This window comes from Acipenser ruthenus, chromosome 10, assembly GCF_902713425.1.
Source record: "Acipenser ruthenus chromosome 10, fAciRut3.2 maternal haplotype, whole genome shotgun sequence".
Lineage (NCBI taxonomy): Eukaryota > Metazoa > Chordata > Actinopteri > Acipenseriformes > Acipenseridae > Acipenser > Acipenser ruthenus.
Genome location: NC_081198.1, coordinates 20,686,954 through 20,712,330, shown reverse-complemented (window position 1 = coordinate 20,712,330; position 25,377 = coordinate 20,686,954). Strand labels below are relative to the sequence as shown.

General features: G+C 46.3%; 4 non-coding genes and 2 pseudogenes across 4 annotated transcripts; all 6 read left to right on the top strand.

The window, feature by feature from the left end:
• The first annotated feature begins 5,518 nt into the window (after positions 1 to 5,518).
• LOC131738353 (U2 spliceosomal RNA) lies at positions 5,519 to 5,701 on the top strand. The gene has a single exon (XR_009329914.1). It is a non-coding gene; the product is annotated as a U2 spliceosomal RNA (small nuclear RNA).
• A 7,017-nt stretch (positions 5,702 to 12,718) lies between these two features.
• On the top strand, positions 12,719 to 12,901 carry LOC131738352 (U2 spliceosomal RNA). Its single transcript, XR_009329913.1, has one exon. It is a non-coding gene; the product is annotated as a U2 spliceosomal RNA (small nuclear RNA).
• A 571-nt stretch (positions 12,902 to 13,472) lies between these two features.
• Positions 13,473 to 13,663, top strand: LOC131739049 (U2 spliceosomal RNA). Its single transcript, XR_009330217.1, has one exon. It is a non-coding gene; the product is annotated as a U2 spliceosomal RNA (small nuclear RNA).
• Positions 13,664 to 18,503: 4,840 nt separating this feature from the next.
• On the top strand, positions 18,504 to 18,690 carry LOC131738426 (U2 spliceosomal RNA). The gene has a single exon (XR_009329953.1). It is a non-coding gene; the product is annotated as a U2 spliceosomal RNA (small nuclear RNA).
• A 572-nt stretch (positions 18,691 to 19,262) lies between these two features.
• LOC131738568 (U2 spliceosomal RNA) lies at positions 19,263 to 19,354 on the top strand (annotated as a pseudogene).
• Positions 19,355 to 22,961: 3,607 nt separating this feature from the next.
• On the top strand, positions 22,962 to 23,116 carry LOC131738734 (U2 spliceosomal RNA; annotated as a pseudogene).
• Positions 23,117 to 25,377: the final 2,261 nt, after the last annotated feature.

Sequence of the window (25,377 nt, the reverse complement as noted above, 5' to 3'; positions counted from 1 at the left end):
GGGCCCAACAGAGGGCTGGTATTCTATAATGGGATGCCAAAACTCTGCAGGAAATGTGGGGAATTAGGACACCTGGCGGCCGCATGTACTGTAGTCAAGTGCAGGAACTGCGGCGCCCCCCACGAGACCAGCCACTGCAGAGAAGAGAGGCAGTGCAATTTGTGTGGAAAGAAGGGGCACCTGTTTAAGGACTGCCCCTCTTCCTATGCCAACATGGCCAGAGCCAGCAAGGCAAATACGAACAAGCCTAGGCCTGAGCAGGAAGAGGGAGCAAGTAACAAAGATCAGTCCACATCACCACCAACAGTATCCAAAACCCAGACTCCAGCACCACCATCATCACCAGCACCCCCCTCACCCCCCCGCCCCCGAGACATGTCCCGTTTTACGAGGACCCCTTCCCCCAGCCCAGAGAGAGAGTACAACAGCTACTCCACTAGCTCCTCCAGTAGCTCCTCTGATACAGAACACGAGGCAGGGAGGGAGCCCGGACCCAGCAGCGGCCCCCCCTGAGTAGGGCCCTCTCAGCACCAGCACTCCCCCTCGGCTCTCGTTATGACACCATAAGGATTGAGTCCGTGGGGGAGGAAAGCGAAAGCGACAGTGAAAGTGAGAGTGAGAAGGAGGGGAAGGGAGTGAAGAACCAGCAGAGGGTGGGGAAAAGAAAGGGTAGAGACGAGGGGGGGGAAAGAAAGAAGATCAAGATCAAAGACAGCAAGTTGCAGGTGGCCCCCATAGATCCAAAACCAGCTAATGTCCACACAAAGTCCCCAGTCTTGCCCTCGCAGGCAGAGACGGAGGCGAGTGGGACGGCTACACTGCCGCCTAGTGGGCAGGTAGCAGCCAGCCAGGGCATCCTCAGCCAGCCTTCCCAGTCGTTGGCACAAACCCTAGCACACCTCGCAGAAGAGGTGTTCACTAATGCACCGAGGGAGAGGTCGGGGTCAACACCTTCCCTGACCAGCAGTACCTCGGTAGCAATGACCCTCTTCAAGCGAAGGGCCTCCCTTCAAAGCATCCTTGACCCCCTCCCTTGTATGGGCAAATCCAGGGGCCCCCTAGAGGTCCTCCTAGATACAGCACTGGAGGACATGGGAATACCCCTGGACGCGGTAAGCCAGAAGTCTGCTAACAGCTCCAATTCAACAGACGGTAACAGCCAAAGAATGCTGTCTGTCATAACCCCCCCCAGGACAAAGCTGACCCACACGTTCCGAGGGGTCCTGAGCAAGTTCCACCAGACTTACCTTGTGGGGAGTTGAATAGCCCAAACAACTCCACGTACTGTGCATACAAAGACGGTGCCTTCTTGGACGAGGCAGCAGTGAGTACCTTCTCAGGGGTGATGGGAGTTGCAAATAAGCCCAAGCCCCCTCGAAGCAAGCGTAGAGCTAAGAGTAGGAAGAGTGTCCCGACCTCCCAATCATAGTCGCTATGGGGTGGACGCAGCGACTCCTTTTCTTGTTAGCTACCCTGATGGCCCTGATATGTGTGTCTGTTAATGTCAGGAGCATCAGGGAGACACAAAAAAGATTTGATGTACTAAACTATCTAGCTAACTTGAAAGCAGATCTCATCTTTCTGCAGGAGTGTGGTATTTCGTCGAGCCCTGATTATAGGGACCTGAAGGAGAGTTGGACCTTGGGGGACTCCTTCTGGTCGGGCTCCAACATAGCCAGAGCCGACGGAGTAGGTATCCTGTTTAAAAACCCATTTATTACCTCCCGCAGCAGCAGGGAGGTAGAACCTGGTAGAATTCTGAGCGTGGATGTGACATACAACAACACTCCCCTCAGACTGGTCAATGTCTACGCACCCACTAACCAAAACGAAAGAGTTCAATTTTTTCCACAGCTGCGTCCACTCCTGCTGGGGAACGTACCCGTCATCGTGTCAGGTGACTTCAATTGTGCTCTGAGGGACGTAGACCGGAGCAGGCCACGCAACGACCGCTCTAGTAGAGTTGTGTCCTCCGTAATATCTGATTTCTCCCTGTGTGATGCAGGTAAGGACCTGGTGCCTCCCTTTACCTGGGTGAGCTCATCTGGGACCTCCTTCTCCCGTATAAATCTCGTCCTGCATACCAGCTCCCTTACGAAGACGGCAGTAGACACCCAGGCCGTCTTCTTCTCTGACCATAGGCTCCTGCAGGTAACATTGCAGGTCCCTCAGACCTCCCAGATGGGGTCAGGGGTCTGGAAATTAAACACCTCCTTACTCGATGACCCCTCCATAGCTGCAGCCTATAAGAGCAGGCTTGTTGAGTGGACCACTTTGCGTGACCTATTCAACTCCCCTATAGAGTGGTGGGAGATGGTCAAAATCAGAACTAAGGGTTATTTCATAGCAGCAGGCAAGAGGAAAGCAAAAGAAAGGAGGGCCAAATATAAACACCTGAATGCTGCCCTCCAGCGTCTGAGCCTGCTTCAGCTTCGGGGGTTCCCTGTAAGCGACGAGATAGCCCAGACCAAGCTAGATCTCTCAGTGCTTTGTAGGGAGGAACAACAAAAGGTCATGCACAATGCAAAAGTGCAAAAAATGGAGGAAGACGAAAAGTGTACTCGCTTCTTCTTCCAGAAAACGAGGGAGAAGCGGCACTTGATGTCCTCCATGCTCGACAGCAGGGGGAGGATAGTAGAGGATAGTGAGGGAGTGAAAAAAGTGGTAGAGAACTTCTATAGGGACCTGTATAACATCAAAGCTACAGATGACACCCTGATAGAGTGGTTCCTGAGCCAGTTGGAGCCTGACTCAGTGCGGGACGACGAGGAGGAGGAGAAGGACCCAGAACTCACGCTGGAGGAGCTCACCCAGGCGGTTAAGACCATGAACACCGGTAAGACGCCAGGTCCAGATGGCATCCCGGGTGAGTATTACCATCTTTTTTGGGACACGCTAAAAGTCCATTTAGCGGAGGTCTACAGAGCGGTCTACAGGGAGAAGCGGTTGGGCCCTTCTATGCGGGAGAGTGTAATTACTCTCCTTCATAAGAAAGGGGAAGTTAAAGATCTACGGAATTGCGCCCAATCAGCCTCCTTTGCGTGGATTACAAGATACTAGCCAAAGCTCTGATGCTCCGGCTACAAGTACACCTCCCTTTGGTCATTGGCCCCGACCAGGCTTGTGGCGTCCCAGGGAGGTCCATCACCGATATTTTAATGTTAACAAGGGACATTCTGGCTTATTCTAGAGAACGGAACCATCCCCTCTGCCTGTTCAACCTTGACCAGGAGAAGGCGTTCGATAGGGTAAGCCATGAATATATGTACAAAGTGATGGACCAGATGAAATTCGCTCCTGGACTTAGGGAGTGGGTTAAAACCATCTATACAAACATTAGTACCCGAGTCTTGGTGAACAGGCACCTGACTGGTAAAATATCTATCCAGTCAGGGGTCAGACAGGGTTGCCCACTATCCCCACTGCTATATGTCGTGTGCATTGAACCCCTCCTGCAGGCAATTCGTAGGGATACCAATATAACTGGTTTCCAGCTGCCTGGATCCAACGGGGTCCAGGTCAAAACAACAGCATATATGGACGATGTGTCACTCATTTGCACCAACACATCGTCGGTACCTCGGATTAGTAATATCCTTGAAAAGTACTGCACGGCGACCGGGGCAGTGATTAATAAGTCCAAGAGCGAAGTCTACGTGTCTAAAAATTGGCAGGTAGATAGGGAACTGTCGGACATGTACCCTGTCAAAAAGGACAAAATCAAGATTCTGGGCCTCATTTTCGAGAACAATAGCTCGGGGGCCCAGAGCTGGACGGCGGCCATTAACCAGGTCCGTAAAAAGATTGGCGGATGGAGCACAAGATCCTTAACAATGACGGGTAGAGTATTAATAACCAAGTCTATACTGTTCCCCATCCTCTCTTATGTAGGAAAAATCTTTCCCCCAGACAGGACCACCAAAAAAGTGGCGGACCGCATTATCCACCGCTTTATCTGGGGCAGCAAGATGGAGAGGGTAAAGCGAGCCACTCTGAGTAAAGCCGACAAGAAGGGAGGTAAGGGGGTCCCGGACGTTGTGCAGCTCACCCGAGTGCAGGGGCTCACGCAAACTATCAAGAACATCCAGGCCCTGGACAGGAAGGTATGTTACATGAATCGTTTCTATTTTGCCACCTGTCTCAGGGCCTTGGGCCTCTGCACTATTGATAACACCGTGCCGTACTCCTGGGACCCCCCATTGTATTATAGAACCTTAAGGGACACTATATATAAATTGGGCTTAGATAAAGCAAAATTGGCCTCCTGGGAATACAAGGCTGTAACTAAATATCTTGCCGGTTCCCAGGAAATTGAAAAAGTAGCTACTTTCTCCCTCACCCAAAGCCAAAAAATCTGGGAGAATGTGTCTCACAGCTGCCTCAGTAATGTCCAGAAGGATATAGCATGGAACACCGTCCACAGTGCACTCCCCACTCGAGCGTTCATGTTCAGGAGGGGACTAGCCCAAGTAGAAACATGCCCCTATGCAAAGTGCCGCAAGAGAGAAACACCAGCCCATATCTTCTGGGAGTGTGATGTGGCTGGCAGTGTCTGGCTCTCTGTCTCTGTCTTCCTAAACAGGTTTGCTGACACGGCCAAGATGACCGCTGAGACTGTGCTCTATGGGCCTGCGGGAGGAATCACTACCAGCACAGCTAAGTGCGTTTGGCGTGTCATCAATGTTGTCAAGCAGATCCTGTGGGAAGGCCGTAACGTCTGTGTCTATCACAAGCAGGAGCTAGACACTATCACCACGACCAGAAGGGTACAAACTCTTATCAAGGACTTTGTAATTCTGGACATCCGGACCCTCAGGAAGGACAAGGCCTGCGCGGAGTGGAGGATCGCCGGACTTCAGGACGTGAAGATGGAATAAAGGAAAAAACTGGAACCGCTAGCTCCTAGGAGCGGGACTACGGGGCACCGCTAAGCCTTTTATTTATTTTGTCATGCCAGCATTCCGCCCTTTTTAGCTGGCATGACCGTTTTTCAACGGTGCCCTGGTTTTATGTAGTCTTTTGTTTCAGTTTTATGGACTTTTATTTGATTTACGTTGAATGTTTTATTTGATTTTGTTTTGTTTTGTTTTATGTATCTTTAAGATTTTTAATGTAAACTATTAAAAGTTACATTTTAAGTGTTTTAAAATTTTAGAATTTTAACTCACTGTTTTATACACTGTCCCTTTTCCCCTGTCCCTGTTTTAGATCTAGTTTTATGTTCACTTTTGAACCTTTTAGAGAGCACTCCCCGGCCCTCACAAGCACTGGTTTTTTATAGATGGTTCTTTTTTTCCAGTCACTTTTAAAACAGCACAGGTTTTTTTCATGTTGATTTTAATCTGTGTCTGTTTTAACCATGTACAAAGCACAATTGTCTTGGTGTTTTTAAATGTATTTTAAATGCTTTTAAAACAAAATGTATGTCTGTATGCATGAATGTCATCTTTAAAAGAAATGTAAAATGAATGAAAAAACGAATGGGTGTAAATGTAAAAAAATGTAAAATCTCAATAAAAGAGTATTTTGGCTAAGATCAAGTGTAGTATCTGTTCTTATCAGTTTAATATCTGATACGTCCCCTATCAGGGGACCATATATTAAATTGATTTTTGGAATCGGGAGATGGAACAGGGGCTTGCTCCGTCCACTCCACGCATCGGCCCGGTATTGCAGTACCTCCGGGAACGGTGCACACCTTTCTCTAACGTTGGTCAAAGTCAGATCTGGATCTCTCCTGTGAGCATTTTGTCTACCCCTGCTGGAGGGAGAGTGCCAGTGTTGATGCAAGTTTTCCCGCCGTTTTACTTCTTTTATTTTTCTTTCTCTCTTTCTTTCTTTCTCTCTTTCTTTCTTTCTCTATTTCTTTCTCTTTCTTTCTTGCTTTCTTTCTTTCTTTTATTCACATGTGGTGATGATGTAGACAGCAGCAGTTTGTTTCCTGGGAGCATGCAGCTAACCAGACAAGTGTGGTGGAACATGTCCCTATGCCAGGTCCTTCTTAGCCAGCCATATACTCTGGCTTCTCTTCAGTTCGAATAAATCTTTCTAAGACTAAGGCTTAGAGGGTAGTGGCATTGCCCGCTCCCTCCGAGGGTCTGTGAGAGGTTTGTTCGGGTGAGGAGGAACAGAATTTTTTTTATTTTTGACTGGCTTTCTTCAGCTCGGTAACTTTTTGGAAGACTAATGCTCAGTCTGGTTTTGGCTTGCCCAATCCAGGCCGAGGGTCTTTCAAGATTTTGTTGACTGTTGAGAGCAGTTTTTTCTTTTTCAGGCGGTTCCAGTTTTTTTCTTTTTCAGGCGGTTCCGGCTTTTCCAGACGTTCCTGGAGTTAGAGAGAAGGAGGACCTACCATCCAGACGACCTTTGAGGACCCTTTGATGACCTAGATGACCTCATCCCCAGCCCTTGATTGTAATCGAGATCCAGACCGAGAGAGCAGCAGGCGCCCAGCAGAGGGCGCCATCTGGGAGGAGCAGAGGGCGGCCCCGGACCCCGAGGAGGCGTCACAGCCACGATTCTTCCTACGTGGTCTCGGTGCCAAGCAGCGCCCCCTACTCCACCAGGGAAGGACACCGTTCACCTGGGGAGGGGGTCCCTCTTGCGAGGCGACCATCTCCTCAGGGACTAAAGTAATAGTTCCTTCAACTGCCCAGATTTGCTGCTTACGTTGTTTCTTTTCCGTAGAGAGAGACAACCCGGACGTCCAGAGGCTTCTCCCACCCCAATCGGAGGAGCCAGCTGAAGGATGGCGTTCCGGCCAACCCAGGAGACTAGGAGGCACAATGCGGTGCGCTTCACAAGGACCCAGCAAGAGGAAACGGAACCAGGACTGACGAGACTGGAGTTCAGCCGGACCATTCTTCAGAGGGGTATGGGTTTTTCCCCTTCTGACTTGAATTGTTTGGTGAAATTGCCAGGGCTTAAGGAAGTGTTTGAGGTCAGTTTTAGGAACCCCCAAAAGTTACAAGAAATGTGGTCCTTTTGGGGGGAGAATAAATATCTCGCTCCATACAAAGAATTTTGTGTGGATGCACTGACAGACAGAGAAATGAAAGTTGTTACTGTCCAATTTTTCAATGAGGCTGTTAGCGACTATGATATTACAACATGGCTTAACCGCTATGGGAGGGTGTCATCAGAAGGGAGGAAAATTACTGACGAAGATGGGGTTTGGACAGGAGCCAGAAAGTGGCTGGTACGCCTCAATGTCGATCCATCGGGCATTGGAGGCGTCTGCCACATTCCAAACTCCATAGTGTTAGGGCCCAACAGAGGGCTGGTATTCTATAATGGGATGCCAAAACTCTGCAGGAAATGTGGGGAATTAGGACACCTGGCGGCCGCATGTACTGTAGTCAAGTGCAGGAACTGCGGCGCCCCCCACGAGACCATCCACTGCAGAGAAGAGAGGCAGTGCAATTTGTGTGGAAAGAAGGGGCACCTGTTTAAGGACTGCCCCTCTTCCTATGCCAACATGGCCAGAGCCAGCAAGGCAAATACGAACAAGCCTAGGCCTGAGCAGGAAGAGGGAGCAAGTAACAAAGATCAGTCCACATCACCACCAACAGTATCCAAAACCCAGACTCCAGCACCACCATCATCACCAGCACCCCCCTCACTCCCCCGCCCCCGAGACATGTCCCGTTTTACGAGGACCCCTTCCCCCAGCCCAGAGAGAGAGTACAACAGCTACTCCACTAGCTCCTCCAGTAGCTCCTCTGATACAGAACACGAGGCAGGGAGGGAGCCCGGACCCAGCAGCGGCCCCCCCCTGAGTAGGGCCCTCTCAGCGCCAGCACTCCCCCTCGGCTCTCGTTATGACGCCATAAGGATTGAGTCCGTGGGGGAGGAAAGCGAAAGCGACAGTGAAAGTGAGAGTGAGAAGGAGGGGAAGGGAGTGAAGAACCAGCAGAGGGTGGGGAAAAGAAAGGGTAGAGACGAGGGGGGGAAAAGAAAGAAGATCAAGATCAAAGACAGCAAGTTGCAGGTGGCCCCCATAGATCCAAAACCAGATAATGTCCACACAAAGTCCCCAGTCTTGCCCTCGCAGGCAGAGACGGAGGCGAGTGGGACGGCTACACTGCCGCCTAGTGGGCAGGTAGCAGCCAGCCAGGGCATCCCCAGCCAGCCTTCCCAGTCGTTGGCACAAACCCTAGCACACCTCGCAGAAGAGGTGTTCACTAATGCACCGAGGGAGAGGTCGGGGTCAACACCTTCCCTGACCAGCAGTACCTCGGTAGCAATGACCCTCTTCAAGCGAAGGGCCTCCCTTCAAAGCATCCTTGACCCCCTCCCTTGTATGGGCAAAACCAGGGGCCCCCTAGAGGTCCTCCTAGATACAGCACTGGAGGACATGGGAATACCCCTGGACGCGGTAAGCCAGAAGTCTGCTAACAGCTCCAATTCAGCAGACGGTAACAGCCAAAGAATGCTGTCTGTCATAACCCCCCCCAGGACAAAGCTGACCCACACGTTCCGAGGGGCCCTGAGCAAGTTCCACCAGACTTACCTTGTGGGGAGTTGAATAGCCCAAACAACTCCACGTACTGTGCATATAAAGACGGTGCCTTCTTGGACGAGGCAGCAGTGAGTACCTTCTCAGGGGTGATGGGAGTTGCAAATAAGCCCAAGCCCCCTCGAAGCAAGCGTAGAGCTAAGAGTAGGAAGAGTGTCCCAACCTCCCAATCATAGTCGCTATGGGGTGGACGCAGCGACTCCTTTTCTTGTTAGCTACCCTGATGGCCCTGATATGTGTGTCTGTTAATGTCAGGAGCATCAGGGAGACACAAAAAAGATTTGATGTACTAAACTATCTAGCTAACTTGAAAGCAGATCTCATCTTTCTGCAGGAGTGTGGTATTTCGTCGAGCCCTGATTATAGGGACCTGAAGGAGAGTTGGACCCTGGGGGACTCCTTCTGGTCGGGCTCCAACATAGCCAGAGCCGACGGAGTAGGTATCCTGTTTAAAAACCCATTTATTACCTCCCGCAGCAGCAGGGAGGTAGAACCTGGTAGAATTCTGAGCGTGGATGTGACATACAACAACACTCCCCTCAGACTGGTCAATGTCTACGCACCCACTAACCAAAACGAAAGAGTTCAATTTTTTCCACAGCTGCGTCCACTCCTGCTGGGGAACGTACCCGTCATCGTGTCAGGTGACTTCAATTGTGCTCTGAGGGACGTAGACCGGAGCAGGCCACGCAACGACCGCTCTAGTAGAGTTGTGTCCTCCGTAATATCTGATTTCTCCCTGTGTGATGCAGGTAAGGACCTGGTGCCTCCCTTTACCTGGGTGAGCTCATCTGGGACCTCCTTCTCCCGTATAGATCTCGTCCTGCATACCAGCTCCCTTACGAAGACGGCAGTAGACACCCAGGCCGTCTTCTTCTCTGACCATAGGCTCCTGCAGGTAACATTGCAGGTCCCTCAGACCTCCCAGATGGGGTCAGGGGTCTGGAAATTAAACACCTCCTTACTCGATGACCCCTCCATAGCTGCAGCCTATAAGAGCAGGCTTGTTGAGTGGACCACTTTGCGTGACCTATTCAACTCCCCTATAGAGTGGTGGGAGATGGTCAAAATCAGAACTAAGGGTTATTTCATAGCAGCAGGCAAGAGGAAAGCAAAAGAAAGGAGGGCCAAATATAAACACCTGAATGCTGCCCTCCAGCGTCTGAGCCTGCTTCAGCTTCGGGGGTTCCCTGTAAGCGACGAGATAGCCCAGACCAAGCTAGATCTTTCAGTGCTTTGTAGGGAGGAACAACGAAAGGTCATGCACAATGCAAAGGTGCAAAAAATGGAGGAAGACGAAAAGTGTACTCGCTTCTTCTTCCAGAAAACGAGGGAGAAGCGGCACTTGATGTCCTCCATGCTCGACAGCAGGGGGAGGATAGTAGAGGATAGTGAGGGAGTGAAAAAAGTGGTAGAGAACTTCTATAGGGACCTGTATAACATCAAAGCTACAGATGACACCCTGATAGAGTGGTTCCTGAGCCAGTTGGAGCCTGACTCAGTGCGGGACGACGAGGAGGAGGAGAAGGACCCAGAACTCACGCTGGAGGAGCTCACCCAGGCGGTTAAGACCATGAACACCGGTAAGACGCCAGGTCCAGATGGCATCCCGGGTGAGTATTACCATCTTTTTTGGGACACGCTAAAAGTCCATTTAGCGGAGGTCTACAGAGCGGTCTACAGGGAGAAGCGGTTGGGCCCTTCTATGCGGGAGAGTGTAATTACTCTCCTTCATAAGAAAGGGGAAGTTAAAGATCTACGGAATTGGCGCCCAATCAGCCTCCTTTGCGTGGATTACAAGATACTAGCCAAAGCTCTGATGCTCCGGCTACAAGTACACCTCCCTTTGGTCATTGGCCCCGACCAGAGAATGGAACCATCCCCTCTGCCTGTTCAACCTTGACCAGGAGAAGGCGTTCGATAGGGTAAGCCATGAATATATGTACAAAGTGATGGACCAGATGAAATTCGCTCCTGGACTTAGGGGGTGGGTTAAAACCATCTATACAAATATTAGTACCCGAGTCTTGGTGAACAGGCACCTGACTGGTAAAATATCTATCCAGTCAGGGGTCAGACAGGGTTGCCCACTATCCCCACTGCTATATGTCGTGTGCATTGAACCCCTCCTGCAGGCAATTCGTAGGGATACCAATATAACTGGTTTCCAGCTGCCTGGATCCAACGGGGTCCAGGTCAAAACAACAGCATATATGGACGATGTGTCACTCATTTGCACCAACACATCGTCGGTACCTCGGATTAGTAATATCCTTGAGAAGTACTGCACGGCGACCGGGGCAGTGATTAATAAGTCCAAGAGCGAAGTCTACGTGTCTAAAAATTGGCAGGTAGATAGGGAACTGTCGGACATGTACCCTGTCAAAAAGGACAAAATCAAGATTCTGGGCCTCATTTTCGAGAACAATAGCTCGGGGGCCCAGAGCTGGACGGCGGCCATTAACCAGGTCCGTAAAAAGATTGGCGGATGGAGCACAAGATCCTTAACAATGACGGGTAGAGTATTAATAACCAAGTCTATACTGTTCCCCATCCTCTCTTATGTAGGAAAAGTCTTTCCCCCAGACAGGACCACCAAAAAAGTGGTGGACCGCATTATCCACCGCTTTATCTGGGGCAGCAAGATGGAGAGGGTAAAGCGAGCCACCCTGAGTAAAGCCGACAAGAAGGGAGGTAAGGGGGTCCCGGACATTGTGCAGCTCACCCGAGTGCAGGGGCTCACGCAAACTATCAAGAACATCCAGGCCCTGGACAGGAAGGTATGTTACATGAATCGTTTCTATTTTGCCACCTGTCTCAGGGCCTTGGGCCTCTGCACTATTGATAACACCGTGCCGTACTCCTGGGACCCCCCATTGTATTATAGAACCTTAAGGGACACTATATATAAATTGGGCTTAGATAAAGCAAAACTGGCCTCCTGGGAATACAAGGCTGTAACTAAATATCTTGCCGGTTCCAAGGAAATTGAAAAAGTAGCTACTTTCTCCCTCACCCAAAGCCAAAAAATCTGGGAGAATGTGTCTCACAGCTGCCTCAGTAATGTCCAGAAGGATATAGCATGGAACACCGTCCACAGTGCACTCCCCACTCGAGCGTTCATGTTCAGGAGGGGACTAGCCCAAGTAGAAACATGCCCCTATGCAAAGTGCCGCAAGAGAGAAACACCAGCCCATATCTTCTGGGAGTGTGATGTGGCTGGCAGTGTCTGGCTCTCTGTCTCTGTCTTCCTAAACAGGTTTGCTGACACGGCCAAGATGACCGCTGAGACTGTGCTCTATGGGCCTGCGGGAGGAATCACTACCAGCACAGCTAAGTGCGTTTGGCGTGTCATCAATGTTGTCAAGCAGATCCTGTGGGAAGGCCGTAACGTCTGTGTCTATCACAAGCAGGAGCTAGACACTATCACCACGACCAGAAGGGCACAAACTCTTATCAAGGACTTTGTAATTCTGGACATCCGGACCCTCGGGAAGGACAAGGCCTGCGCGGAGTGGAGGATCGCCGGACTTCAGGACGTGAAGATGGAATGAGGGGAAAAACTGGAACCGCTAGCTCCTAGGAGCGGGACTACGGGGCACCGTTAAGCCTTTATTTATTTTGTCATGCCAGCATTCCGCCCTTTTTAGCTGGCATGACCGTTTTTTGAACGGTGCCCTGGTTTTATGTAGTCTCTTTGTTTCAGTTTTATGGATTTTAATTTGATTTATTTTGAATGTTTTATTTGATTTTGTTTTGTTTTGTTTTATGTATCTAAAAGATTTTTAACGTCAACTATTAAAAGTTACATTTTAAGTGTTTTAAAATTTTAGAATTTTAACGCACTGTTTTACACACTGTCCCTTTTCCCCTGTCCCTGTTTTAGTAATATAGTTTTATGTTCACTTTTGAACCTTTTTAGAGAGCACTCCCCGGCCCTCACAAGCACTGGTTTTTTATAGATGGTTCTTTTTTTCCAGTCACTTTTAAAGCAGCACAGGTTTTTTTCATGTTGATTTTAATCTGTGTCTGTTTTAACCATGTACAAAGCACAATTGTCTTGGTGTTTTTAAATGTGTTTTAAATGCTTTTAAAACAAAATGTATGTCTGTATGCATGAATGTCATCTTTAAAAGAAATGTAAAATGAATGAAAAAAACGAATGGGTGTAAATGTAAAAAAATGTAAAATCTCAATAAAAGAGTATTTTGGCTAAGATCAAGTGTAGTATCTGTTCTTATCAGTTTAATATCTGATACGTCCCCTATCAGGGGACCATATATTAAATTGATTTTTGGAATCGGGAGATGGAACAGGGGCTTGCTCCGTCCACTCCACGCATCGGCCCGGTATTGCAGTACCTCCGGGAACGGTGCACACCTTTCTCTAACGTTGGTCAAAGTCAGATCTGGATCTCTCCTGTGAGCATTTTGTCTACCCCTGCTGGAGGGAGAGTGCCAGTGTTGATGCAAGTTTTCCCGCCGTTTTCCTTCTTTTTTTTTCTTTCTCTCTTTCTTTCTTTCTCTCTTTCTCTTTCTTTCTTGCTTTCTTTCTTTCTTTTATTCACATGTGGTGATGATGTAGACAGCAGCAGTTTGTTTCCTGGGAGCATGCAGCTAACCAGACAAGTGTGGTGGAAAATGTCCCTATGCCAGGACCTTCTTAGCAAGCCAGCCAGCCAGCGAGGCACAGTTGTAGTTACCCAAGGCACCTTGCACAGCATAGCAGCTTGGCATGACTATTTGTAAGACGCACTCCGCCAGTTTATGTTTTGTTTTTGGTGATATGTGTGTGTTTTTGCTTTTTTTTTTTTCTCCTGCTTAAATTGCACATTTCCCCTCTGGAAGCAGCAGCCCGTTTTTTGGGGGTCTGCTTGTGCTTGGAATTTTGCACCCACCTTTGAATCCCCCTGTGCCGTCCGGGCTGGGGGGCCCCGGGCAAGGGCCAAGTCGCCATCGCTTCTCGGCCTTTTGGCTAAGATCAAGTGTAGTATCTGTTCTTATCAGTTTAATATCTGATACGTCCCCTATCAGGGGACCATATATTAAATTGATTTTTGGAATCAGGAGATGGAACAGGGGCTTGCTCCGTCCACTCCACGCATCGGCCCGGTATTGCAGTACCTCCGGGAACGGTGCACACCTTTCTCTAACGTTGGTCAAAGTCAGATCTGGATCTCTCCTGTGAGCATTTTGTCTACCCCTGCTGGAGGGAGAGTGCCAGTGTTGATGCAAGTTTTCCCGCCGTTTTACTTCTTTTTTTTTTCTTTCTCTCTTTCTTTCTTTCTCTCTTTCTTTCTTTTCACTCTGAAGATCTTTTTATGACATTTTGGGATAGATACAAAGTGTACTCAATGAAAGCTCCTGTGAAGGATTATGCTGCTGAATCATTATGGAATCGCAATTTCAGAGTTATAACAGTCCACATGTTTAATCCTTATGCATCTGACTGGGATATTGAATCTTTTCTGGGGAAATACTGTGATGTACTAGTGAGTACAGTTTATCAGAGAGATCTATTGGGAATCTGGAATGGCAAGAGACAATTCAAAGTGCTATTAAGGCAAGACGCCAAAGGTTTCGATGGGTATAGGCACCCTCCGGCAAACTTTTCTATTGGGCCCAACAGAGGCTACTTGTTTTATTCTGGCCAACCGCTATACTGCCGAAAATGCATGTCCTTTGGTCACACAGAAATGCATTTTAATCAAATTCGTTGTAGGAACTGCGAGGAGTTGGGACATGAAACAAAGGACTGTCCGTTTGTTAAAAAATGTAATATTTGTGGATCTGATGAGCATCTCTTTAGACAATGCCCACAGAAGAAAAAGTCCTTTGCAGAGGTGATTAGAGAGGACCAAGAAAAGGAACCAGAAAATGAGCAGCAAGATGGGGGAGAGCTAAGGGGTGGTCCCGCTGATGTAAGCGAAGCACAGGAGGAAAATGTGGCTGTGGATAAGGTGATTTCAAGTGGCAGTGGGGTTCAGTCAGAGTTAAGCAGAGTGCCTGGCCAAGAGGAAGCTCGGCAAACTGTTCAAGAGGCTGAGCGGGAGGAGATTGAGGCGAGTAGGGAAATGCTAGAGGAAAAGATGGAGCTGAACCAAGAAACAAGCAAGGAGGAGGGCTGGATGGATGTGGACAAGAAAAGTGGGAAAAGGAAAAAAGATTCTGGGAATGAGAGGAAGGCAGCTGAACAAAAGCTAGCAAAAGGGAAGAAAGCAAAGGAAGGGGAGGGGATAGAGCATGGAAACAGGTTTGATGGCTTACATAATCTGCCAGATTCAGATACAGAACTGAGGAGTAAATCAACAGAGAGTGGGACTGAGTTAGGTTCTGAACTGAGAAGCTTTTTGTTGTCACCAGCGAGCCCATGTCGGTCGGATTTAGGATTACAAAGCAGTGATTTTAATGTTGAGGAATTTCTGGACAATGCTCAACTCCAACAATTTAATGAGACTACATTGGCTGTACCTATTTTACCTGCAATACAAGAGGAAGGAGTAGGACCTACAAGCCAAGCTTAAATAAAGGGTTTATTTTTAATAATATAAATTATAAATGGCTTCAATTAATTTAATTTCAGTTAATGTTAGGGGCTTGAGGAATAATCAGAAAAGAGCATCTGTGTTAAATTCTTTCAAGTATATTAAGTTTTCAGTTTGTTTTTTGCAAGAAGTACATTTAAAAGATGAAGGGGACATAAAGGGGTTTTCAAGGGAATGGGATCAGGGGGAATCGAGATGTAGTGTGGGGGGTGTGCACTCATCAGGGGTGGGGATTTTGTTTAAGGATAGAGGGTTAGAAGTGAAGGATTCTTTTTCTATGGTGCCAGGGAGGGTACTAGTAGCAGATGTGGATGGGAGGGGACAAAAGTTAAGATTAATTAATGTATATGCTCCTCCAACAAGGAAAGAGCGAAAAGAATTATTTTGGGGTTTGGGGGATGTATTAATGACAAATAGGCATGTAATAGTGGGGGGAGACTTTAATGTCTGTTTAGATGCAGTTCAATCAGAAGATTTTAGTTGCAAGGATTTACGGTTGATTTTGTCTAATTTTAATTTAATAGATTCTTTTAAAAAGTTAAATAAAGGAAAGCCAGGATTTACCTGGAGAAATTCTAGGGGTGCAAAGAGTAGAATTGATTATTTCTTTGTGACCAATGATTTGACTTTAGAACATTTTTCTGTTTTGCCTGTTTGGTTTTCAGATCATGATATGATTTCTTTAGGGGTAATATTAGACGGGCCAGTATTTGGTGTCGGGTATTGGAAATTGAATTGCAAAATTTTAGAAGAGAAAAAGTTTAGGGAACAATTTATTTTATATTTTAATGAGTGGGTGGAATTGAAACCTTATTACAAATCCTGGATTGATTGGTGGGAGGATGTGAAGCGAAAAGTTAAGGTGTTTGCGCAGGGATATTGTAAATCAAAAGCATTTGAGGAAAGGAAAGATATATTGGGTTTACAAAAGAGGTTGGAGGAGATGCGGGTGAAGGATAATAATGGTGGGAATATGGATTGGGAGCAGTATAGTTTGTGTAAGGAGAGGTTAAAGGCGATTTATAGTAACAGAGCTGCTAAATTCATGTTTAGAAGCCAACTAGTCTTTTATGAGACTAATGAAAAATGTTGTCATCAGTTTTTCAAGCCTATGAGGGAGAAACAAAAGAAAAGAATGATTGAGGGATTAAGAGATAAAGATGGAAGGGAGGTATCGGATAATGAGTCTATGGTAGATAGTGCAAGTTATTTTTATGAGGAGTTGTTTTCAGAAAGGAAAATAGATGATAAAGCAGGAGATACATTTTTAAATAATTTGGGATCTAGAGTGCCAGAAGAGAGTAAAATTGAATTGGAGAAGGTTATTGAGTTGAGCGAGTTAACAGCAGCTGTAAATGAGATGAAAAACAATAAAGTGCCGGGGTCAGATGGACTGCCAAGGGAGTTTTATTGGGCTTTCTGGGACATTATTGGTCCAGTGTTTAAAGAGGTAATAAAGGAAGTGTTTGACAGAGGAGAATTGTTAAAATCAATGAAGGAAGGGATTATTTCTTTATTATATAAAAAGGGGGACATTAAGGATTTGAAAAACTGGAGGCCTGTGACCTTATTAAATGTGGATTATAAAATTTTAGCAAAGACAGTAACTAATAGGTTAAGGGGGGTGATGGGTTTCATTGTACATAAAGACCAGACATGTGGGGTAGTGGGAAGATCAGCGCAATGGAATTTGCAATTGACTAGAGATGTAATTTGGTGGGTACAGGACAGGAATATTCCATTAATTTTAGTGAGCCTTGATCAAGAAAAGGCATTTGATAGGGTCAACCACCAGTTTTTATTTAGAATTTTGGAGAGGTTAGGTTTTGGGTGTCATTTAATCAAATGGTTAGGAATAATGTATAAAGATGTAGTGAGTAGAGTCAATGTGAATGGGCACTTGGGGAAGCTAATTAAACAAAGGTCGGGGGTGAGACAGGGGTGTCCGCTATCCCCCTTACTTTATGTATTGTTCATGGAACCTTACGCTGCAGCACTGAGGGCAGATAAGGGGGTGAAGGGGTTAATTATTCCAGGGAGTGGGGGTGTGGAATTAAAAATTGCACAGTATGCAGATGACACAAGTTTATATTTAGAGTCTGATAATGATATAAGGAGAGCATTTCAGTTAATGGACTTGTTTTCTTTAGCATCAGGTTCAAAGTTAAACTTGAGTAAAACAAATGTCATGTTCTTGGGAGCTTGGGAAAACAGGAAGGAAACACCTTTGGGGTTGAACATAGTTTCAGATGGGATTAAAATATTAGGGGTTAATTTCTATCAAAGGGGTAGTGATTTAAAGAATTGGGCAGACAAAATTGTTAAAATGAATAAAAAGTTAAATATGTGGAAAGCAAGGAAACTGACCTATATGGGGAAGGTGTTGGTTCTAAAAACAGACGTGTTACCTTCTCTGTTGTACCTAGCTTATGTATATCCGTTGCCTCCAAGATATAGGAGAAGTGTTATTCGTATGATTTTTGAGTTTATGTGGGGAGGGAAATATGAGTACATCAAGAGAGGGGAGATGTATAAGGCTGTGGAGAAAGGAGGGAGGGATGTTCCTCACATTCCTGTGAAATTAGATTGTTTATTTGTGGCAAATTTATGTAAAGCTTTGCAGGGTGAATTTAAACATAATTTTCAGTTTTTTGTTAGATTGTGGTTTTCATTTACAATGAGACATTTTGTTAAAATAAATAACATGGGACCAAGAGCGGAGCAATTACCAGGACATTATCAACATGCGGTGAAGTGGCTGAAGCAGAATCCAGTCTGTAAAGAGGTAGAGATCTGCACAGAGCATAAAGAACTGTATAAAGAATCGGTGAAAGTATTTTATAATAATGAATACAGTTCAGTGGCCCCTGAGACTTGGGGAAATATTCAGCCAAAGGGGCTAGATAATAACCTAAAAGATTTAAATTGGATGATGCTTCATAAAAGGATGGCTGTAAGGGAGGTGTTATTCAGACATAAACTGACCAGAAATGCTTTTTGTCCTAGGGGAACATGTTTTGTGGAAGAAACACAGGAACATGTGTTTTGGGAATGTCCATTTGCAGCAACAGTATGGAATAAAACTAGAGTGATCATAGACAAGGTGGTACCAGGAACAAAGCTGTCATACGATGTAATATTGAAAGGGTTTGTAAAGAGTGCCACAAAAACAAAACAACAATGGCTGTTATGGTTAATTCTCAGTTTAATTAAGTTTGAATTATGGGAATGTAGAAATAAACTGATTAAAAATAACATAGAGATAAAAGGGGAGGTAATAATTGAAAGAGTGTGTAGTGACATAAGGGGTAGAGTTAAAAGGGATGTGTTGAAATGGGGGTATAATTCAGCAAGAGAAAGGTGGAAGGGTTTGTTTATATTGTAATTATTGATGTATGTGACTATATATTTGGAAAATTGTTTGTATAATAAATTTGTGGAATTTTTCTAATAAAAAAAAAAATAAAAAAAATAATCTGTTCTTATCAGTTTAATATCTGATACGTCCCCTATCAGGGGACCATATATTAAATTGATTTTTGGAATCGGGAGATGGAACAGGGGCTTGCTCCGTCCACTCCACGCATCGGCCCGGTATTGCAGTACCTCCGGGAACGGTGCACACCTTTCTCTAACGTTGGTCAAAGTCAGATCTGGATCTCTCCTGTGAGCATTTTGTCTACCCCTGCTGGAGGGAGAGTGCCAGTGTTGATGCAAGTTTTCCCGCCGTTTTACTTCTTTTTTTTTTCTTTCTCTCTTTCTTTCTTTCTCTCTTTCTTTCTCTTTCTTTCTTGCTTTCTTTCTTTCTTTTATTCACATGTGGTGATGATGTAGACAGCAGCAGTTTGTTTCCTGGGAGCATGCAGCTAACCAGACAAGTGTGGTGGAACATGTCCCTATGCCAGGACCTTCTTAGCAAGCCAGCCAGCCAGCGAGGCACAGTTGTAGTTACCCAAGGCACCTTGCACAGCATAGCAGCTTGGCATGACTATTTGTAAGACGCACTCCGCCAGTTTATGTTTTGTTTTTGGTGTTATGTGTGTGTTTTTGCTTTGTTTTCTCCTGCTTAAATTGCACATTTCCCCTCTGGAAGCAGCAGCCCGTTTTTTGGGGGTCTGCTTGTGCTTGGAATTTTGCACCCACCTTTGAATCCCCCTGTGCCGTCCGGGCTGGGGGGCCCCGGGCAAGGGCCAAGTCGCCATCGCTTCTCGGCCTTTTGGCTAAGATCAAGTGTAGTATCTGTTCTTATCAGTTTAATATCTGATACCCGTCATCGTGTCAGGTGACTTCAATTGTGCTCTGAGGGACGTAGACCGGAGCAGGCCACGCAACGACCGCTCTAGTAGAGTTTTGTCCTCCGTAATATTTGATTTCTCCCTGTGTGATGCAGGTAAGGACCTGGTGCCTCCCTTTACCTGGGTGAGCTCATCTGGGACCTCCTTCTCCCGTATAGATCTCGTCCTGCATACCAGCTCCCTTACAAAGACGGCAGTAGACACCCAGGCCGTCTTCTTCTCTGACCATAGGCTCCTGCAGGTAACATTGCAGGTCCCTCAGACCTCCCAGATGGGGTCAGGGGTTTGGAAATTAAACACCTCCTTACTCGATGACCCCTCCATAGCTGCAGCCTATAAGAGCAGGCTTGTTGAGTGGACCACTTTGCGTGACCTATTCAACTCCCCTATAGAGTGGTGGGAGATGGTCAAAATCAGAACTAAGGGTTATTTCATAGCAGCAGGCAAGAGGAAAGCAAAAGAAAGGAGGGCCAAATATAAACACCTGAATGCTGCCCTCCAGCGTCTGAGCCTGCTTCAGCTTCGGGGGTTCCCTGTAAGCGACGAGATAGCCCAGACCAAGCTAGATCTTTCAGTGCTTTGTAGGGAGGAACAACGAAAGGTCATGCACAATGCAAAAGTGCAAAAAATGGAGGAAGACGAAAAGTGTACTCGCTTCTTCTTCCAGAAAACGAGGGAGAAGCGGCACTTGATGTCCTCCATGCTCGACAGCAGGGGGAGGATAGTAGAGGATAGTGAGGGAGTGAAAAAAGTGGTAGAGAACTTCTATAGGGACCTGTATAACATCAAAGCTACAGATGACACCCTGATAGAGTGGTTCCTGAGCCAGTTGGAGCCTGACTCAGTGCGGGACGACGAGGAGGAGGAGAAGGACCCAGAACTCACGCTGGAGGAGCTCACCCAGGCGGTTAAGACCATGAACACCGGTAAGACGCCAGGTCCAGATGGCATCCCGGGTGAGTATTACCATCTTTTTTGGGACACGCTAAAAGTCCATTTAGCGGAGGTCTACAGAGCGGTCTACAGGGAGAAGCGGTTGGGCCCTTCTATGCGGGAGAGTGTAATTACTCTCCTTCATAAGAAAGGGGAAGTTAAAGATCTACGGAATTGGCGCCCAATCAGCCTCCTTTGCGTGGATTACAAGATACTAGCCAAAGCTCTGATGCTCCGGCTACAAGTACACCTCCCTTTGGTCATTGGCCCCGACCAGGCTTGTGGCGTCCCAGGGAGGTCCATCACGGATATTTTAATGTTAACAAGGGACATTCTGGCTTATTCTAGAGAACGGAACCATCCCCTCTGCCTGTTCAACCTTGACCAGGAGAAGACGTTCGATAGGGTAAGCCATGAATATATGTACAAAGTGATGGACCAGATGAAATTCGCTCCTGGACTTAGGGAGTGGGTTAAAACCATATATACAAACATTAGTACCCGAGTCTTGGTGAACAGGCACCTGACTGGTAAAATATCTATCCAGTCAGGGGTCAGACAGGGTTGCCCACTATCCCCACTGCTATATGTCGTGTGCATTGAACCCCTCCTGCAGGCAATTCGTAGGGATACCAATATAACTGGTTTCCAGCTGCCTGGATCCAACGGGGTCCAGGTCAAAACAACAGCATATATGGACGATGTGTCACTCATTTGCACCAACACATCGTCGGTACCTCGGATTAGTAATATCCTTGAGAAGTACTGCACGGCGACCGGGGCAGTGATTAATAAGTCCAAGAGCGAAGTCTACGTGTCTAAAAATTGGCAGGTAGATAGGGAACTGTCGGACATGTACCCTGTCAAAAAGGACAAAATCAAGATTCTGGGCCTCATTTTCGAGAACAATAGCTCGGGGGCCCAGAGCTGGACGGCGGCCATTAACCAGGTCCGTAAAAAGATTGGCGGATGGAGCACAAGATCCTTAACAATGACGGGTAGAGTATTAATAACCAAGTGTATACTGTTCCCCATCCTCTCTTATGTAGGAAAAATCTTTCCCCCAGACAGGACCACCAAAAAAGTGGTGGACCGCATTATCCACCGCTTTATCTGGGGCAGCAAGATGGAGAGGGTAAAGCGAGCCACCCTGAGTAAAGCCGACAAGAAGGGAGGTAAGGGGGTCCCGGACGTTGTGCAGCTCACCCGAGTGCAGGGGCTCACGCAAACTATCAAGAACATCCAGGCCCTGGACAGGAAGGTATGTTACATGAATCGTTTCTATTTTGCCACCTGTCTCAGGGCCTTGGGCCTCTGCACTATTGATAACACCGTGCCGTACTCCTGGGACCCCCCATTGTATTATAGAACCTTAAGGGACACTATATATAAATTGGGCTTAGATAAAGCAAAATTGGCCTCCTGGGAATACAAGGCTGTAACTAAATATCTTGCCGGTTCCCAGGAAATTGAAAAAGTAGCTACTTTCTCCCTCACCCAAAGCCAAAAAATCTGGGAGAATGTGTCTCACAGCTGCCTCAGTAATGTCCAGAAGGATATAGCATGGAACACCGTCCACAGTGCACTCCCCACTCGAGCGTTCATGTTCAGGAGGGGACTAGCCCAAGTAGAAACATGCCCCTATGCAAAGTGCCGCAAGAGAGAAACACCAGCCCATATCTTCTGGGAGTGTGATGTGGCTGGCAGTGTCTGTCTCTCTGTCTCTGTCTTCCTAAACAGGTTTGCTGACACGGCCAAGATGACCGCTGAGACTGTGCTCTATGGGCCTGAGGGAGGAATCACTACCAGCACAGCTAAGTGCGTTTGGCGTGTCATCAATGTTGTCAAGCAGATCCTGTGGGAAGGCCGTAACGTCTGTGTCTATCACAAGCAGGAGCTAGACACTATCACCACGACCAGAAGGGCACAAACTCTTATCAAGGACTTTGTAATTCTGGACATCTGGACCCTCGGGAAGGACAAGGCCTGCGCGGAGTGGAGGATCGCCGGACTTCAGGACGTGAAGATGGAATAAAGGAAAAAACTGGAACCGCTAGCTCCTAGGAGCGGGACTACGGGGCACCGCTAAGCCTTTTATTTATGTTGTCATGCCAGCATTCCGCCCTTTTTAGCTGGCATGACCGTTTTTGAACGGTGCCCTGGTTTTATGTAGTCTTTTTGTTTCAGTTTTATGGACTTTTATTTGATTTACTTTGAATGTTTTATTTGATTTTTTTTTGTTTTGTTTTATGTATCTAAAAGATTTTTAATGTTAACTATTAAAAGTTACATTTTAAGTGTTTTAAAATTTTAGAATTTTAACCCACTGTTTTACACACTGTCCCTTTTCCCCTGTCCCTGTTTTAGTAATATAGTTTTATGTTCACTTTTGAACCTTTTTAGAGAGCACTCCCCGGCCCTCACAAGCACTGGTTTTTTATAGATGGTTCTTTTTTTCCAGTCACTTTTAAAACAGCACAGGTTTTTTTCATGTTGATTTTAATCTGTGTCTGTTTTAACCATGTACAAAGCACAATTGTCTTGGTGTTTTTAAATGTATTTTAAATGCTTTTAAAACAAAATGTATGTCTGTATGCATGAATGTCATCTTTAAAAGAAATGTAAAATGAATGAAAAAACGAATGGGTGTAAATGGAAAAAAAAATGTAAAATCTCAATAAAAGAGTATTAATATCTGATACGTCCCCTATCAGGGGACCATATATTAAATTGATTTTTGGAATCGGGAGATGGAACAGGGGCTTGCTCCGTCCACTCCACGCATCGGCCCGGTATTGCAGTACCTCCGGGAACGGTGCACACCTTTCTCTAACGTTGGTCAAAGTCAGATCTGGATCTCTCCTGTGAGCATTTTGTCTAACCCTGCTGGAGGGAGAGTGCCAGTGTTGATGCAAGTTTTCCCGCCGTTTTACTTCTTTTTTTTTCTTTCTCTCTTTCTTTCTTTCTCTCTTTCTTTCTCTTTCTTTCTTGCTTTCTTTCTTTCTTTTATTCACATGTGGTGATGATGTAGACAGCAGCAGTTTGTTTCCTGGGAGCATGCAGCTAACCAGACAAGTGTGGTGGAACATGTCCCTATGCCAGGACCTTCTTAGCAAGCCAGCCAGCCAGCGAGGCACAGTTGTAGTTACCCAAGGCACCTTGCACAGCATAGCAGCTTGGCATGACTATTTGTAAGACGCACTCCGCCAGTTTATGTTTTGTTTTTGGTGTTATGTGTGTGTTTTTGCTTTGTTTTGTTTTCTCCTGCTTAAATTGCACATTTCCCCTCTGGAAGCAGCAGCCCGTTTTTTGGGGGTCTGCTTGTGCTTGGAATTTTGCACCCACCTTTGAATCCCCCTGTGCCTTCCGGGCTGGGGGGCCCCGGGCAAGGGCCAAGTCGCCATCGCTTCTCGGCCTCTTGTCTAAAGCTCGGATATTGGTGGCTTGACCACTGTATTTGAGGGTCGACTGGACGAGAAGGGCGGTGTACCGAAGGAGGGGGTGAAGATGGCTGCAACCAACGAGGTGAAGAGGACAGCAAGATTTGAGTGGAACGGTCCGATTGAAGAAGAGATGCCGGAGAGAGAAAACTTCATTGAAATGGTTATTTTTCGTTTACTGAAGATCAAGCCTGAAGATATCCTTGGCATCCAAAGAAACGGAAAAGAAAAATTCTTCGATGTGGCGATGAAGGGTGAGCTTTCTTTTAAAATGCTTTTGGATAAATGTAAAGAAGAGAAGGAGAACAATCCCTTGTCAAATTATAAAGTGGAGTCAAGAGCGAAAAGAAATCACAGGTTGCTGACAATTAATATGTTTGATATGAATATGTCAAGTGTACAAGTGGAACTTTTCCTCAGTAGATATGTTAAAATTATATCACCAGCAACATATCGAAGAGATAGATTTGGAATTTGGAATGGGCAGAGGCAGTATCATGTGCTTCTGAAAGAGGACGAAGAAGGATTCCAAGGGCTTTTTCACCCACCAGCCTATTTCAAAATAGAAGGAGTAAAAGGATATATTCTATACTCTGGACAACCCTGGTTTTGCAGAAGATGTCAAGAATTTGGACATCGAGAGAGTCCCTGTACGAGAATGAAATGCTTAAATTGCAGTGAAATGGGACATTTTGCGTTCAATTGTCCCAAACCTAAGACATGCAATAAATGTGGAGAAATTGTCCAAATGAAAAGAAGACCTATGCTAGAGCGGCACAAGAGTGTGAAGATGAGGATGTAGTTACCACAGTAATAAAAGAGTTAAGAGCGTTAGTACCTCCTTCTGTTCAAGAGGATAAAGCGGAAGGGATGGGAACACCAAGTGATTCTGCACTTCTTCAGGGGTGTAATGTGGCCAGTGGAGAAGTGGAGGAGGCCGGGAGAATGGAGAAAGAAGACAGCGATGGAACACAAGACGGAACAATAATTCCAGACACTATTGTGCCAGGAACATCAGCGTCATGGGGAGAGAAAATGGAGGCGGAAGATGAGAAGGAGGGAAGATGGAGTATTGCAAAAGGTGTTGGGAAAAGAAAATTAGATGAAGAAGGTGAAACGAACTCGATTGAAAGCACTAACAACTATAATGTGTTGTACCAACCAGACTCACCTGCTATCTCCGATGTGTCTTTGGACGTGGAGTGCAGGGATCTGCCGGAGTTTTCTTCATCTGCCGAGGAAGAGAGGTCAGGGATGGAAGACACATCAGGAGAATATCTAGGAAAGAAAGATGTGGAAGGTTTCAAAGGGACAACAGGGTTCGTGAAAAACCCAAACAATGAACAGAAAGAGAAAAAGAAGAAAAAATAATATTTGTTTAACCTTTTTAATGAAGGATTACAAATTTGTTTCTTTAAATGTAAGAGGAATAAGAGAGTCGGACAAAAGGAAGACTTTGTTTTATTCTCTTTCAAAAATTGATTTTGAGGTGGCTTTTCTCCAAGAGTGCCATCTGAAAGACATTGAGGACTGCAAACGCTTTGAATCTCAATGGGATGGGGGAAAATCCATATGGAGCATTGGGAACGTTCACGCAGATGGGGTAGGATTATTATTTAAAGATGGAGATTACATTATTGAAAGTAA